Raw genomic sequence first — 13,105 nt, forward strand, 5'->3', positions numbered from 1 at the left:
GCAAATCTGAAATTATGTCAAAATAAAAATTCTCAAAGATAGCACTAACTAAAATGTTAAGAACGGATAAAAGAGCAAGGGGTTAAATGTAGAGGAGCAACTTTTGAGAATGCAGATGAGGAAGAAAAAACAGAACATCTGTCTTTGAGAAATATTTTGTATATAGAACTGATGGGATTTGTTGATGATTTGAAAATGTGAGGAAAGGAGGAACGAAAATAATTTCCGGAGCTTTGTCCTAGTTCTTGGGTATATTTTTTATTTACTGAGTTTGAAAAGGTTGAGCAAAGATTATATGTCAAGGATAAAACCAAGAGTTTAGTTTCGAATGTTTTTTTCCTAATTACAAAGGACAGACAGCTCTTACCAGTGCAAAGAGCAAGGTTAGACATGCTGTCTCAGGAATTTTCTATGCCATTTGCCAAATTTTTGTGTATATAAGTTGGTGGTAAGCCTCTGAAACAAATTCTGTTGGCTACCACAGATAGTAAAACGTTAACTGGGCATGTATACTAATGTGTGGTAATGTCTATTTCAGTGCAAAGTGTCCAAAGGTTCTGTTATGGATATAGATAATGAAGTCCAGGAGTCCTGTTTCAGGTGAATGTGTAACACGGGGCTATCTTAGACAAACCTGAAGAAGAACAAACACATTTCAAAAGTAAATAGTTATGGCTTAATTTGTCTGTGGGGATTCCTCATCTGTGAACATTATTGAAAATTTGAAGCGAATAATTAACATGGCTTCCTGTTTGTGTTCAGGGATCTAAATATTGAGATCATGAACCACAGGCCAAGCTAGGAAGTCAGGGTCATCTCAATGAATTCTTTATTGACTGTGCATGGAATTTCTAGTGAGACATACCAGTGTCATTGGTGCTACAGCTATCAGATAATCATGGATTAGATGTACATATGAGGTGTTTCTTAAAAGAGCTTGGATCGATCATGATGACAAATTCTGCATCAGGGTGACTCACAAGCCTATTTTGTGAGAAATGACAAGTGCCTAAATTTTTTTTTTAATGGGATGGAAGCTATATGCTTCAACAAGATTATTCTAAGTATCTTATTTCTTGATGTATCACTTTATCTACTGCTACAGTTCTGCTGTGTAACAAATTACCCTCAAAATGATAAGCATTTTGGGGCTCACTTTGAGCCAACCATTTAGGCTAGGTTTTATTAGAAGTTTGTTCTAGTCCCAGTTAAATTTCCTCATGTGTTGTGGTGCGGACTGACTGCTGATCTAGGATGGCCTCAACTGGTATGGTGGAAAAGCTTGGTTTCCTCCAAGTTTATTTCATTTAATTGGGCATTTTCACTCACGGGCATTCTCTCATAGCATGGCAGAAACACAAAAAGGTTAGCGGGAAATCTATTTCTTTCAAGCACACTTTGTGACACAGTTTCTAATATGTCATTTGTCAAAGCAAGTAAACTGACTGAGCCCTAAATCAGAGTAGGAGAAGAATATGATTACCCCATAAGATTACAGGCGTACTAAATATGGTGCAGTTATTAACTGGGGCCGTTAACATAATCAATCTACCATAGTCTGCACACCGGCCCTGACTGTTTATGTTCCTTTCACATGCAAACTCTACTAAACCCCTTTCCAGGCTCCAAATTCTCATCCTAATACAGCAACGGATTTAAAGTACAAGATTTTATGATCTATATCAGATGTAGATGCTTCTCCTTTGGTGTGGCCCCTCTTGATGTGAAGATATACTAAACTAAGTAACTATTTCCATAGTTTCTCATAGAATGATGAGATAGAGACTTGATAAATAAAATTGGTACTTCTTTTTATGATGGTTGGTTTTCAATCGCTATATAGCAATTATCATACACTTCACAGCTTAGAACAACACAATTATCTCACAGTTTCCAAGAGTCAAGAGTCTGGGTATGGATTAGGTGAGTTCTCTGCCCAGGGTCTCACCAGGCTGAACTGAGGATACTGGCCTGGCTGTGATCTCATTTGAGACTCAGGGTGCACTTCCAAGCTCATGGGTTACTGGAAGAATTCAGTTCCTTGTGGTTGTAGTACTGAAATCCCTGCTCTCTTGGTGGTTATAGGTTGGAGACCACTCTCACTTCCTCAATTTTACTCTCAGTTCCTTGTCCCTTGCATAGTTATTCACAATGTGGTATTTCCTTTTTCAAGGTCAGCAGGAGAACCTCTCTCATTTTGAATTTCTCTCTTTAGGAATGGCTCAAACATTATTTTAAGGGTCCACTTAATTAGGTCAGACTTGAGGACAATCACTTTTTCAATGAACTCAAATCACACCCTTTTCTTAGTCCCCTTTATACTCAATGAGAGGGGGTTATACAGGGTATAATTATACCAAGTATGAATAATGGAAGTTATCTTAAAATTCTACCTATTACAGTCCTTCCACTAGCTCCCAAAGATTCATGTCCTTTCCAAACATTTGCTCCTTTCCTAGGGGCAATATTCCCAGGAATATCATCCTATTATAGAACCTGTTTAAAAAATAAAAAGAAAAAATCTCATCATCTAAGTTTGAATTTCATGATATTATCCACTGCAAGTCCAAAACTTCATTATCAAACATTACTTTAAAAAGGTGCAAATAAGGCTCCTGGATATCATCTATTAAGTGAAGTTCTTGAAGTCTGATTTCTCTTAACCTATGACCCTGTGAAACCAAAGAAACAAGTATTTCCCCCCAACACACCTTGGCTACAATGGTGAGAGAAGTGTAGGATAACAGTTACCAACATTCTGGCTCCAAAGGGTGAGAAAATAGTAGATTAAAAGGAAACATTGGTCCATTAACAGTCTTGAAATCCAGCTAGGCAAATGTTTTTTCTTAAATTAGGTTTCAAGGCTTGGGAAAAATTGTATGTGACTCTTGCTTCCATCTGAAGACACTCATTTGAGTCACTCATTCTAATTTCATGAAAGGTAGCATGTATTATTGGGAGAAGACAATGGCACCCCACTCCAGTACTCTTGCCTGGAAAATCCCATGGACAGAGGAGCCTTGTAGGCTGCAGTCCATGGGGTTGCTAGGAGTCAGACACGACTAAGCGACTTCACTTTCACTTTTAACTTTCATGCATTGGAGAAGGAAATGGCAACTTATTCCAGTGTTCTTGCCTGGAGAATCCCAGGGATGGGGGAGCCTGGTGGGCTGGCGTCTCTGGGGTTGCACAGAGTCAGACACGATTGAAGCGACTTAGCAGCAGCAGCAGAATGTATTATCAGCCTGCTTCTTGCCAGTAGAATTTGCGAGTGTGTGGGAGGTATTAAACAATTTCCTTTAAATTTTATCTATACCTTTTCTCAAGAACTTAATGGACTTTCCATGGATCTCATGGAGATCAGCTTCAGTAGACAAAAGCCAGATCCCTAGGCTTTTTTGAGATAATTCCTTCTCTGTCTTTCATAAAGATATCCTCTCTATCTCATTTCCTGCTGAGATGGCTGAGGGACAAAGCTTTTATGTTTGTTTGAGGCCCTGTGGTTTGATTGGAAAGATCTGGGAGGCACACCCTTAGTCTCTTGCACTGGTCATTTATGTGACTGAATATATTTAAATTTTTTTAAATGTTTTCTCTTTTAGGAAAGTAAAGGGTGGTGTGCAGTATAGGAAAGCACAAGACTTGGAAGTAGACACATGAGTTTACCTCTGTTTTTACTCCCCTCACGAGCTGTGTGAGGTTCTATGAAATAGGCCGTGGGTCTCTGTTCCCTTAACCGTGAAAAGGGCAGGATGAGCACCGTCTGGGGTGGGGAGAGGGTGATTGTCATGTAGTGGTAGACAGTATAGACACTGGTTCCCTGAGTTCAAATCCCAGCTCAGCCACCTATTAGCCATGGGAGCTCAGTTTCCTTTTTTTTATTTTTCTTTACCATCTTTAAAAAAAAGTTTTTTTTTAAATTTGGCTGAGCTGGGTCTTATTGCTGTGCATAAGCGACCTCTAATTGTGGTGAGTGGGGGCTGCTCTCTAGATGAGGTGGCTTCTATTGTGGAGCATGGGCTCTAGGCGTGTGGTTATGGTGTACAGGCTTAGTTGCCCCGTGGCAGGTGGAAACTTCCTGGACCAGGAACTGAACCTACGTCCCCTGCGTGGCAGGTGGATTCTTAACCACTGGACCACCAGGGTAGTCCTGTGACCTCAGTTTTCTTACTTGAAGGGACAAGAGGATATGCCAGTAATACTGACTTTAGAGGACCAGTTGTGTGAATCGGAGATGTTTGACCGTTTGGCTCATCCACCTTTTTCCTTATGCCACACTTTTGGTAGCCATTTCTGTATCTAGGCTTTTTTTGTCACCTAGAGAGGCTAGGATTTCAAAAGTTTTAGTATATATTGTTTATAATAGTTCTTCCTTCAATTTCTCCTTGCTGTCACATTTAACTGGAGGCAAACCAGGAGTATCTTCAACAATTTCTCTTGAAAATCTCCCTATCTATATATGCAAATTTATAGCTTGTGAATTCCGTTTTCCACATTAGTGCAGGACACAATTTTTCTAAGCTTTCTGACAGTACACAACAAGAATATATCTTCCTATAATTTCAAATAATCAATTCCTTACCATTTTTTGAGCTCTCTGTAATCCAGATTTACAGTATCTGTAAATAGCAGTATCTGTAAATCCAGATTTCTACTAAAAATCCATTCCAGGAAACTGAGTCTTTTCCTATCATGTTCCTCATAATTCTTTCTGCCTAGAAAAAACTTTAGAGTTCTATACCCAGTTTTTCAAAAATGAGGATGTAGTTAACATATTTCCAGACAAACAATAGCTGAGGGAGGCCCTTTTTTCTTAACCATTAAATATGCTTTCCTGGAGGCTCAGTGGTAAAGAACCCTCCTGCCAATACAGGAGACATGGAGTTCCGTCCCTGGGTCAGGAAGGTCCCCTGGAGAAGGAAATGGCCACCCACTCCAGTATTCTTGCCTGGGAAATCCCATGGACAGAGGAGCCTGGTGCGCTACAGGCCATTTGGTCACAAAGAGTCAGACACAACTTAGCAAGTGAACATGCACGCACGTAAGAATGCTAAGAGTTCTTCAGGGTGTAATGAAAGGGCATTCAACAGTAACTTGAAGCCTTATAAAGAAATAAAGATCTCCAATAAAGGGAAGTACATGGGAAAATTTAAAAGCCAGTGTTACTGCAATTTTGGTTTGTAACATAACTACACTTTTTATTTTCTACATAATCTAAAGACAAATGCATAAAAATAATTATATAAATCTGTTATGTGACATAATAGATAGAAACAGTTTGTCTTGTCAATAACATAAAGGGGGGTACTGCTGTAGAGTAGCAGAATTTTTGTATGCTATTCAAGGCGGTATCAATTCAAATTTAAATGTTAAGTGTGAGTCCTCTGGGGGGTGTGTGGGGTATGAGTGTGTGTTTGTGTGTGTTAGGAGTTTAGTCCTATCTCACTCTTTGCAACCCCGTGGACTGTAGCCTGCCATACTTCTCTGTCCATGGGATTTTCCAGACAAGTATACTGGAGGGGGGTGCCATGCCCTTCTCCAGTGGATCTACCCAATCCGGGGATCAATTCCAGGTCTCCTGCATTGTAGACAGCTTCTTTACTGTCTGAGCCACGAGGAAAGTCATGAGTCCCGTGGTAACCACAAGGAAATATTTATAGAATGTACACAAAGGCAATGAAAAGGAGATTAAAGAATTTCACTGCAAAAAATCAGCTAAGCACTGAAGAAGGCAGTGATGGAAGAATGAGGAGATAGAAGGTACATGATATGTTTAAACCAGTCCATCCTAAAGGAAATCAATCCTGAATATTCACTGAAAAGACTGATGCTGAAGCTGAACCTCTAGTACTTTGGCCACCTGATGAGCTAACTCATTAGAAAAGACCCTGATGCTGGGAAAGATTGAGGGCAGGAGGTAAAGCGGCCAACAGAGGATGAGGTGGTTGGATGGCATCACCCACTCAATGCACATGAGTTTGAGCGAGCTCTGGGAGATGGTGAAGGACAGGGAAGCCTGGAGTGCTGCAGTCCATGGGGTTGCAAAGAGTCAGACACGACTGAGCGACTGAACAACAACAAATATCTAAAACAGTGAACGAAATGTCAGGAGGAAGTCCTTTTATAAGCAATTGCTGTAAAAGTTAAGTGGACTAAACTCTTCAATCAAAAGTCAGAGATGGCACAATGAAAAAAATTATTCAACTCTATACTGTATACAAAAAGCTCACTTCAGATCTAATGACACATATAGGTTGAAAGTTGTCAATTGATTTTCAGTGCGGGTGCCAAGAATATTAAATGGGGAAAAGGACAGTCTTTGCAATAAATTGGATGTTTATTATGTTTATTGGATGTTCACATGCAAAAGAGTGAAGTTGAACTCTTACTTTATACCACATATAAAAATTAATTCCAAATGGATCAAAGACCTGTAACAAGAAGTGTACTTTCATTAGATTTAGCACTATATTATTTTATAACTTATTATGACATAATATAACATATAATAGAGCCTCTATAACTAGAACTACATAGGGCTGTTGCATAAGTAGCTAGTGATACAGAGTAAAAAGTACATAAATTGTTACATACACATGAATGAATTTAGTATACACTATAGATAACTTCTAAAGTCAATGATGTAAAAAATGGACTGTTCAACAAATAGTACTGGCAAGTAGATAGTCATTTGAAACAAAATTAAGTTGGAGCCCCTTTTCATGTCATAAGTAATAGGAAAAAATTTACCAAGGGATTTCCTTTATTAGTTTGGAGTGGATAGATCTTCTTTATTCAAAAGCCAAAAGTCACAAAAGATTGACAAAATTTTATATGCATATAAAACATCTACAAAGCTAAAACACCATAAGCAAAGCAAAAGACAGACTGAGAGAATTATCTGTATTTTATATCATAGGATCATGTGAAGAATTCCTTGAAGTTGATAAGAAAAAGACCTACAATACATAAATGAGCAAACAGTATGATCAAAGTAGTCACAGCAATTGAATTAGTAATTGCTTTTAAATATATGACTAGATAGGACTTCCCTTGTGGCTCAGACTGTAAAGAATCTGTCTGCAAAGCAGGAGACCCAGGTTTAATCCCTGAGTTGAGAATATCCTCTGGATAAGGGAATGGCTACCCACTCCAGTATTCTTGCCTAGAGAACTCCATGGACAGAGGACTCTGGAGGGCAATAGTCCTGGGGTTGCAAAGAGTTGGACACAACTAAGTGACTAACATTTTCACTTTTTTTTTCACACTGTATCTGGGGTGTAGGCTGTGGCAGACAAGCATTGATGCATTGTTGGTTATAAGTGTAAACTGTGAAGGTCCCTAAGGAAAGCAATCTTGCTATAAATATAAAAATTGAAAATGCATATACCCTGTGACACAGTCATCCCACATCTGGGAACTTAACTTTTACACATAGATTCCTATTGGTAGAATCAGTTCAGTTCAGTCACTCAGTCGTGTCCTGCTCTTTGCAACCCCATGGTCTGCACCACGCCAAGCTTCCCTGTCCATCACCATCTCCCAGAGCTTGCTCAAACCCATGTCCATTTAGTCGGTGATGCCATCCAACCATCTCATCCTCTGTCATCCCCTTCTCCTTCTGCCTTCGGTCTTTCCCAGCATCAGGGTCTTTTCCACGAGTAGAATATGACATATAAATTAGTCTAGTCACTATAAGTTTTACTTGTAATAGTAATTTGTTGGAACTAATTAATAAGAGAATGGTGGGAGTCAATAAAGGAATGGTAGATTGCTGTTGCCATATAACCCTACTGAGGGGTTATAAATAGTGGGAAAACTATGCATGGATAGTTTTGCAAGAAAAAACTTGCAAGATAGATCTGCAAGAAATATTGCTAAGTGGAAAAAAAAAAGTACAGAAACCTGGATAGTATATTTTATGTTAAAGAAATGGAAATATGTATTTCCTTGTGCTATATAAAGGGACTTTGAAAGAACACACGAAAAACTAGTGAAAGTGGCTACATGTAATGGAGGAGTAGCGGTCATGAGAATTAGATGAGGAAGAGTGGAGTTAAAAATATTGGGCTGGGCAAAAAGTTTGTTCAGGTTTTTGCACTGTCTCACCAAAAACCCTGAGCAAACTTTTCGACAAATCCTAGAAAAACTTTTCTTTTAATAATTTTTTGATTTTTGAGCCATCTAAATATATTCTCTATTCAAAAATAAATAAGTGAAAATAAATAATGCAGGAAGTTGACCTTGAGGAAAGATGCAAGGGACATGGCTGGCGCCAGTATACATTCCTATTTTGGTTATCGCCACATATCTCCCCTGGTATTTTAAAGACGAGCAGAATGCTGAGAGAGAGGCTTACCAATCCTCTGGTGTCTTCTTTCTGATATCCCCTTATAACTCCATTGGTATTTTCAAAGCAGCGCCTTGCCAAAGATGAAGTGTTCACATGTTTCATGTGGGAAGTGATAGGCAATTTTAATTTTTGTTCCAATAATATGCCTGTTCTTTTTACATGTCTCCACTCAGATAAAATTAGAACTCTGAGAAAAGAATTAAAGATAACCTCTGGTCTGGTAAAAAGAGGATATCAAAAGTTTAAATCTGTAGAAAAGAAAAAAATTTGGACGACTGTAATACGTTAGAGGAAAATAAATCACAGCAATAGAAAGTAATCAAATAATCTAAAACAGGATGGAAGTAGTAAGACTAAAAAATTACAGTTAGCAGTATAAATAGGAAAGTGTAAAACCCCTCTGGCAATATCTGGCCTACAGCTATTCTGTTTGGTTGATTCAGAGTGCAAATTTAAACAGCATCTGGCAGGGGACCAGGGTTAAGGAAACATTTTCTCTGTGTCTTGAAAACCAAAAGAACCATCATTCTGGTGGACCAGGAGGAGTGGCTCGTGGGAGTAAGGACCACGCTAAGGTGCTCCTCAGGAATAAATTTGGAATTTCCTCTTAATCACAAAAAGTGGGCCATCGAGGACCCAAGTTTCTGCTCCATATAGCACAGACTCAATAGTTTTATTCTGTAAAATGTTTAAGGACAGTGTAACCAAAAGCCCACTGTGCCACATTGGGGAAAAAAAGAAAAAGGAAAAACTCAATAAAGCTCCCATAGAATGACCAGCTTTGAGCACTGTTGCTTCCCTATGTGCCCTCCAAGTTAAACCATTTATGTAATGTAGCCAAAGTAACGGAATGAAATGATTTGGAATCACAAACTACACACCAGTCATTAAGTGGGAGAAAATCTTGCTTTAAAAAGTATAACTCTAAGAGTTTTTCATATAAGAATATTAAAAGCAGGTCTACTTATTTTAAAAATATTTTAAAATTTGCCTTTAAGTTATTCATGGCATTTCTTTTGACCAAGAGAAATACTCTCCTTTTTAAAAAAATAAATTAGTATCCCAATTGTGATGGGATACTTCGATGCTGGGAAAGATTGAAGGCAGAAGGAGAAGAGGGTTACATAGAATGAGATGGCATCACCACTTCAATGGACACGCACTTGGGCAAACTCCAGGAGATGGTGAGGAACAGAGAAGCCTGGTGTGCTGAGGTCCGTGGGGTCTCAAAAAGTTGGACACGACTTGGTGACTGAACAACAACAATCTCAATCGTGGGCTTCCAAGTTGTCTCAGGAGTAAAGAATCTGCTTGCCAATGCAGGAGACTCAGGTTGAGGAGATCCCCTGGAGAAAGAAATAGCAGTTCACTCCATTATTTTGCCTGGGAAAATCCCATGGGCAGAGGAGCCTGGTGGGCTACAGTCCATGGGGTGGAAAAAGAGTCAGACATAACTTAGTGACTAAACAACATCAACGATCCTAATCCTTTGCATTTCGCTTTCTTCTTTTGGGTATATGTTTAAGCTATTCTTTCTGTATTAGAGATTACATTAAAACTAAGTTGTGTTTTTTCCCTCTTTCCCTTGCTTATGTAAAATTCTATGTTCACTATATTAAGAATTATCCTGTATAAGACTCTATTTCCAAATTTTTCTTCCACTCTTTTGCGTGTGGCACATGAATTTAATTGTAATCTTCTGGGTTTCTTCATTACTGTTGACTTCAAATACTTCCCTCATTATTTGCCGTGGTGGCTCTGGAGGTGTGCTGTTTGAGGCTCCCCTCAAAACACAAATGGGAAGAACCAGCACACAAGAAGAAGAGTTGCTGCTTTGGAAGGGGCGAAAGAACCTGATCAACAATAGGAGGCTGGACTGCTTTTCCACAACTGCAGATGGAAAGGACATGTGTGAAGCCGGGGTGATCCACTAGGGTTCCACTCGTTACTCCCTTGTCCTACTGGAACTGCCAACGAACAAGTGCATCAAGCCCCGCCTAATAAGAGTATGATTGCCCAGAACTCAGCCCCTGCCAGAAGGGGAGTTTGGAGCACAACTCCAGGTAGGCCATCGAGAACTGCGTGGCTAAGGGCAAGAGAGATTTAGAATTGACTGTGGAGAGGGGAGATGTGAGCTTAAGCTGTGGCCCGAAGCCTGACTGCAGACCCGAGGACTGTAAGGTGTCCTGTTCACGTCTGCTTGGAAAACGTGTCAGCAGAAAAAGCGGCCCATCGAAACTATGTAGGACAAATGTGCGGATGTGGAGGATTTGCGTCCACCACCAATGGTGAACTGCGGTGGTCGTGGAGGTTCCCTGCACATCTCCCTTCAAGAGAACCCGACGTGAAGAAAGTCGTGGTGGATGGTCTGCAAACACAGCGCCTATGTACCTGCCTCATTGTTCAGGCTGAGGTCTTCATTTCCTTGTGCTGCCCCAAGCCAGTAGTGAGCCTGATGGGGGTCCATTGGCCAAGCTATTCCCTCCTCAAGCAGAATTCCTCTGAATGGAGGATCTTTGACCCAGGGCTCCTCAAAACAGTCCAGTTGAGACTTTCTCAGTGTTTCATACACGCTAACACTCCTCTTACTCAAATTTCTATCCCTTCCCCTTTCCTTTCACAAATATCACAAATATATCCTTATTTGAGGGAAAGAGAGTAATAAAAATGGTATAAATTAGATTACTGAGAGAAAGGCAAGCTTTTAGTCCCATGTGGATAAAGGAAATGAAGTAAGCATTTTATTAAGAAAAAAATTGAAAAATGAAAATAAATAATTGTGACTTAAAGGCAAAAAACACCTTCTCTTGAATTCTTTAGTTATGGTATGAATTTCTGTGCTAAGTCCTTTCAGTTGTGTCCGACTCTTTGCAACTGTGAACTGTAGCCTGTCAGGCTCCTCTGTCCATGGGATTTCCCAGGCAAGAATGCTAGAGTGAGTTGCCATTTCCTTCTCCAGGGCATCTTCCCAACCCAGGGATAGAACCTGTGTCTCTTATGTCTCCTGCATTTGTCGGTGGGTTCTTTACCATTAGCACCACATGGGAAGTCCATGTACGAGTTTCCCAGAATTTAAACATGATCTTCTCAGAGAGCCCTTTGTTGACCTTTGTGTGGAAGAGACCTCTGTAATATTGCCTCCTTTTAAAAAATATGGAAAAAGGAATGAGGAGGGAAGCAGTGTATGCTCCTATCTTGAGAGTCTACTCAATACCTCCTCCAAGTGCCAAGTGATTCTTATTCTTCTCTTCTCTGTCAAGGGTCACTTCTTACTGGGATGTAGATTGGGAATTCATGAGTTAGAGTCCCTCAAATGACAATACTGCTATTTCTCTCAAGGTCCCTGTGTGTAAGTGGGGGTTGGGCATGGGGCAGATCCTACTCTCCTTTCAGTCAACAACATATCAGGTAGTTGTTGCATGTTTAGTTGCTCACTCATGCCTGACTCTTTGTGAACCCATGGACTGTAGCCCATCAGTCCTTGGGATTCTCCAGGCAAAGAGTCCTGAAGTGGGTTGGCCTTTCCTCTTCCAGGGGATCCTCCCAACCCAGGGATCTGCATTGCAGGCAGATACTTTACTGCCTGAGCCACCAAGTTGTTACGCTGTCTCAAGTTTTTCTAAAGGGCCAGGAAAATCAAAGCTATGAGAAACAGAAGAATTTTCCTGACTGCTCCGGCATCCTCTGGGATACAGGAAAAAGGGGGCAGTTGAGACTGCAGTGGGGAGAGCGTGTTTTAAAGTGAAGCCACTTGGGTGGGGCCAGATGTGGTCAAAGCAGCAGCACAAGGATGTTGCAGTGAGAAGCAAGTGTCCACAGAAGAGGTCACTGCCCTTTCTGGAGGGCAAATGTGGACCAACATCTTGAGGCAGTGGGGTGGCACCTGGGCCTCAGAGCAGTAACCTTCAAAGGGAAACAAAACTGGGAATTAGAAAAGGAGTCAGCACAGATACTACTAGAAATTTTGGTAAAGAAAGAAAAAAAAAAAGGAACCAGCATGGACCGAGAAGGAAGAAACAGTGTAGATGGAAAAATAGAGCTCTCAGCCTTGTTTGTATGAAGAGTTAAACGGAGGTCTGTGCATGTTTGTGGGATGTTTTATGAGCTGCTCTGGGGATGCCTCTGTTGCGATGCTGGCCGGCGTGGTCTGAAGACATTTTATGACTGCCACATTGCCTTGTTCCCAAAAAGGCTGTAAGATGGCTTACAGCAGTAGGCAAAATGGAGCCAGATAATATCAAGGGAATGGCTACCCACTGCAGTATTCTTGCCCGGAGAATCCCAGGGACAGAGGAGTCTGGTAGGCTACCGTCCATGGGGTCGCAAAGAGTTGGACCCGATTGAGTGACTGACTCTTTCACTTTCAACATCACCTGAAATAGGCGAGAGGGGGATAAAGGGGCCAAGAATGAGGCTGGCATAAGGAAGACCAAAGTGCCCTGTATCCTGGGATGGAGCGCAAACTTAACTCCAGTTTTTATCGGCAAGTTTGAAAACCCAGCTCCCAGTGTCCATAAGATGGTGGCAAGTGCGGTAACTGTTTAGAAGCACAAATATCCAGTGTGCAGGGCAGAATGAAACAACTCCTGAGAGTCCGTGTAAAGAGTCCATTGTGCAATGTAACCAACAGCATTCTTACAGGGACACAGTGATACACTTCATGTAACCATTTTGCAGAATGTCCTGCAGTGCTGACCAAGGACAATTCAGACCAAAGATGAATCCTGAGGGTTCAAAAATGATTTTCTGGGT

The sequence above is a fragment of the Odocoileus virginianus genome, chromosome 1 (genome assembly GCF_023699985.2).
Source record: "Odocoileus virginianus isolate 20LAN1187 ecotype Illinois chromosome 1, Ovbor_1.2, whole genome shotgun sequence".
NCBI lineage: Eukaryota > Metazoa > Chordata > Mammalia > Artiodactyla > Cervidae > Odocoileus > Odocoileus virginianus.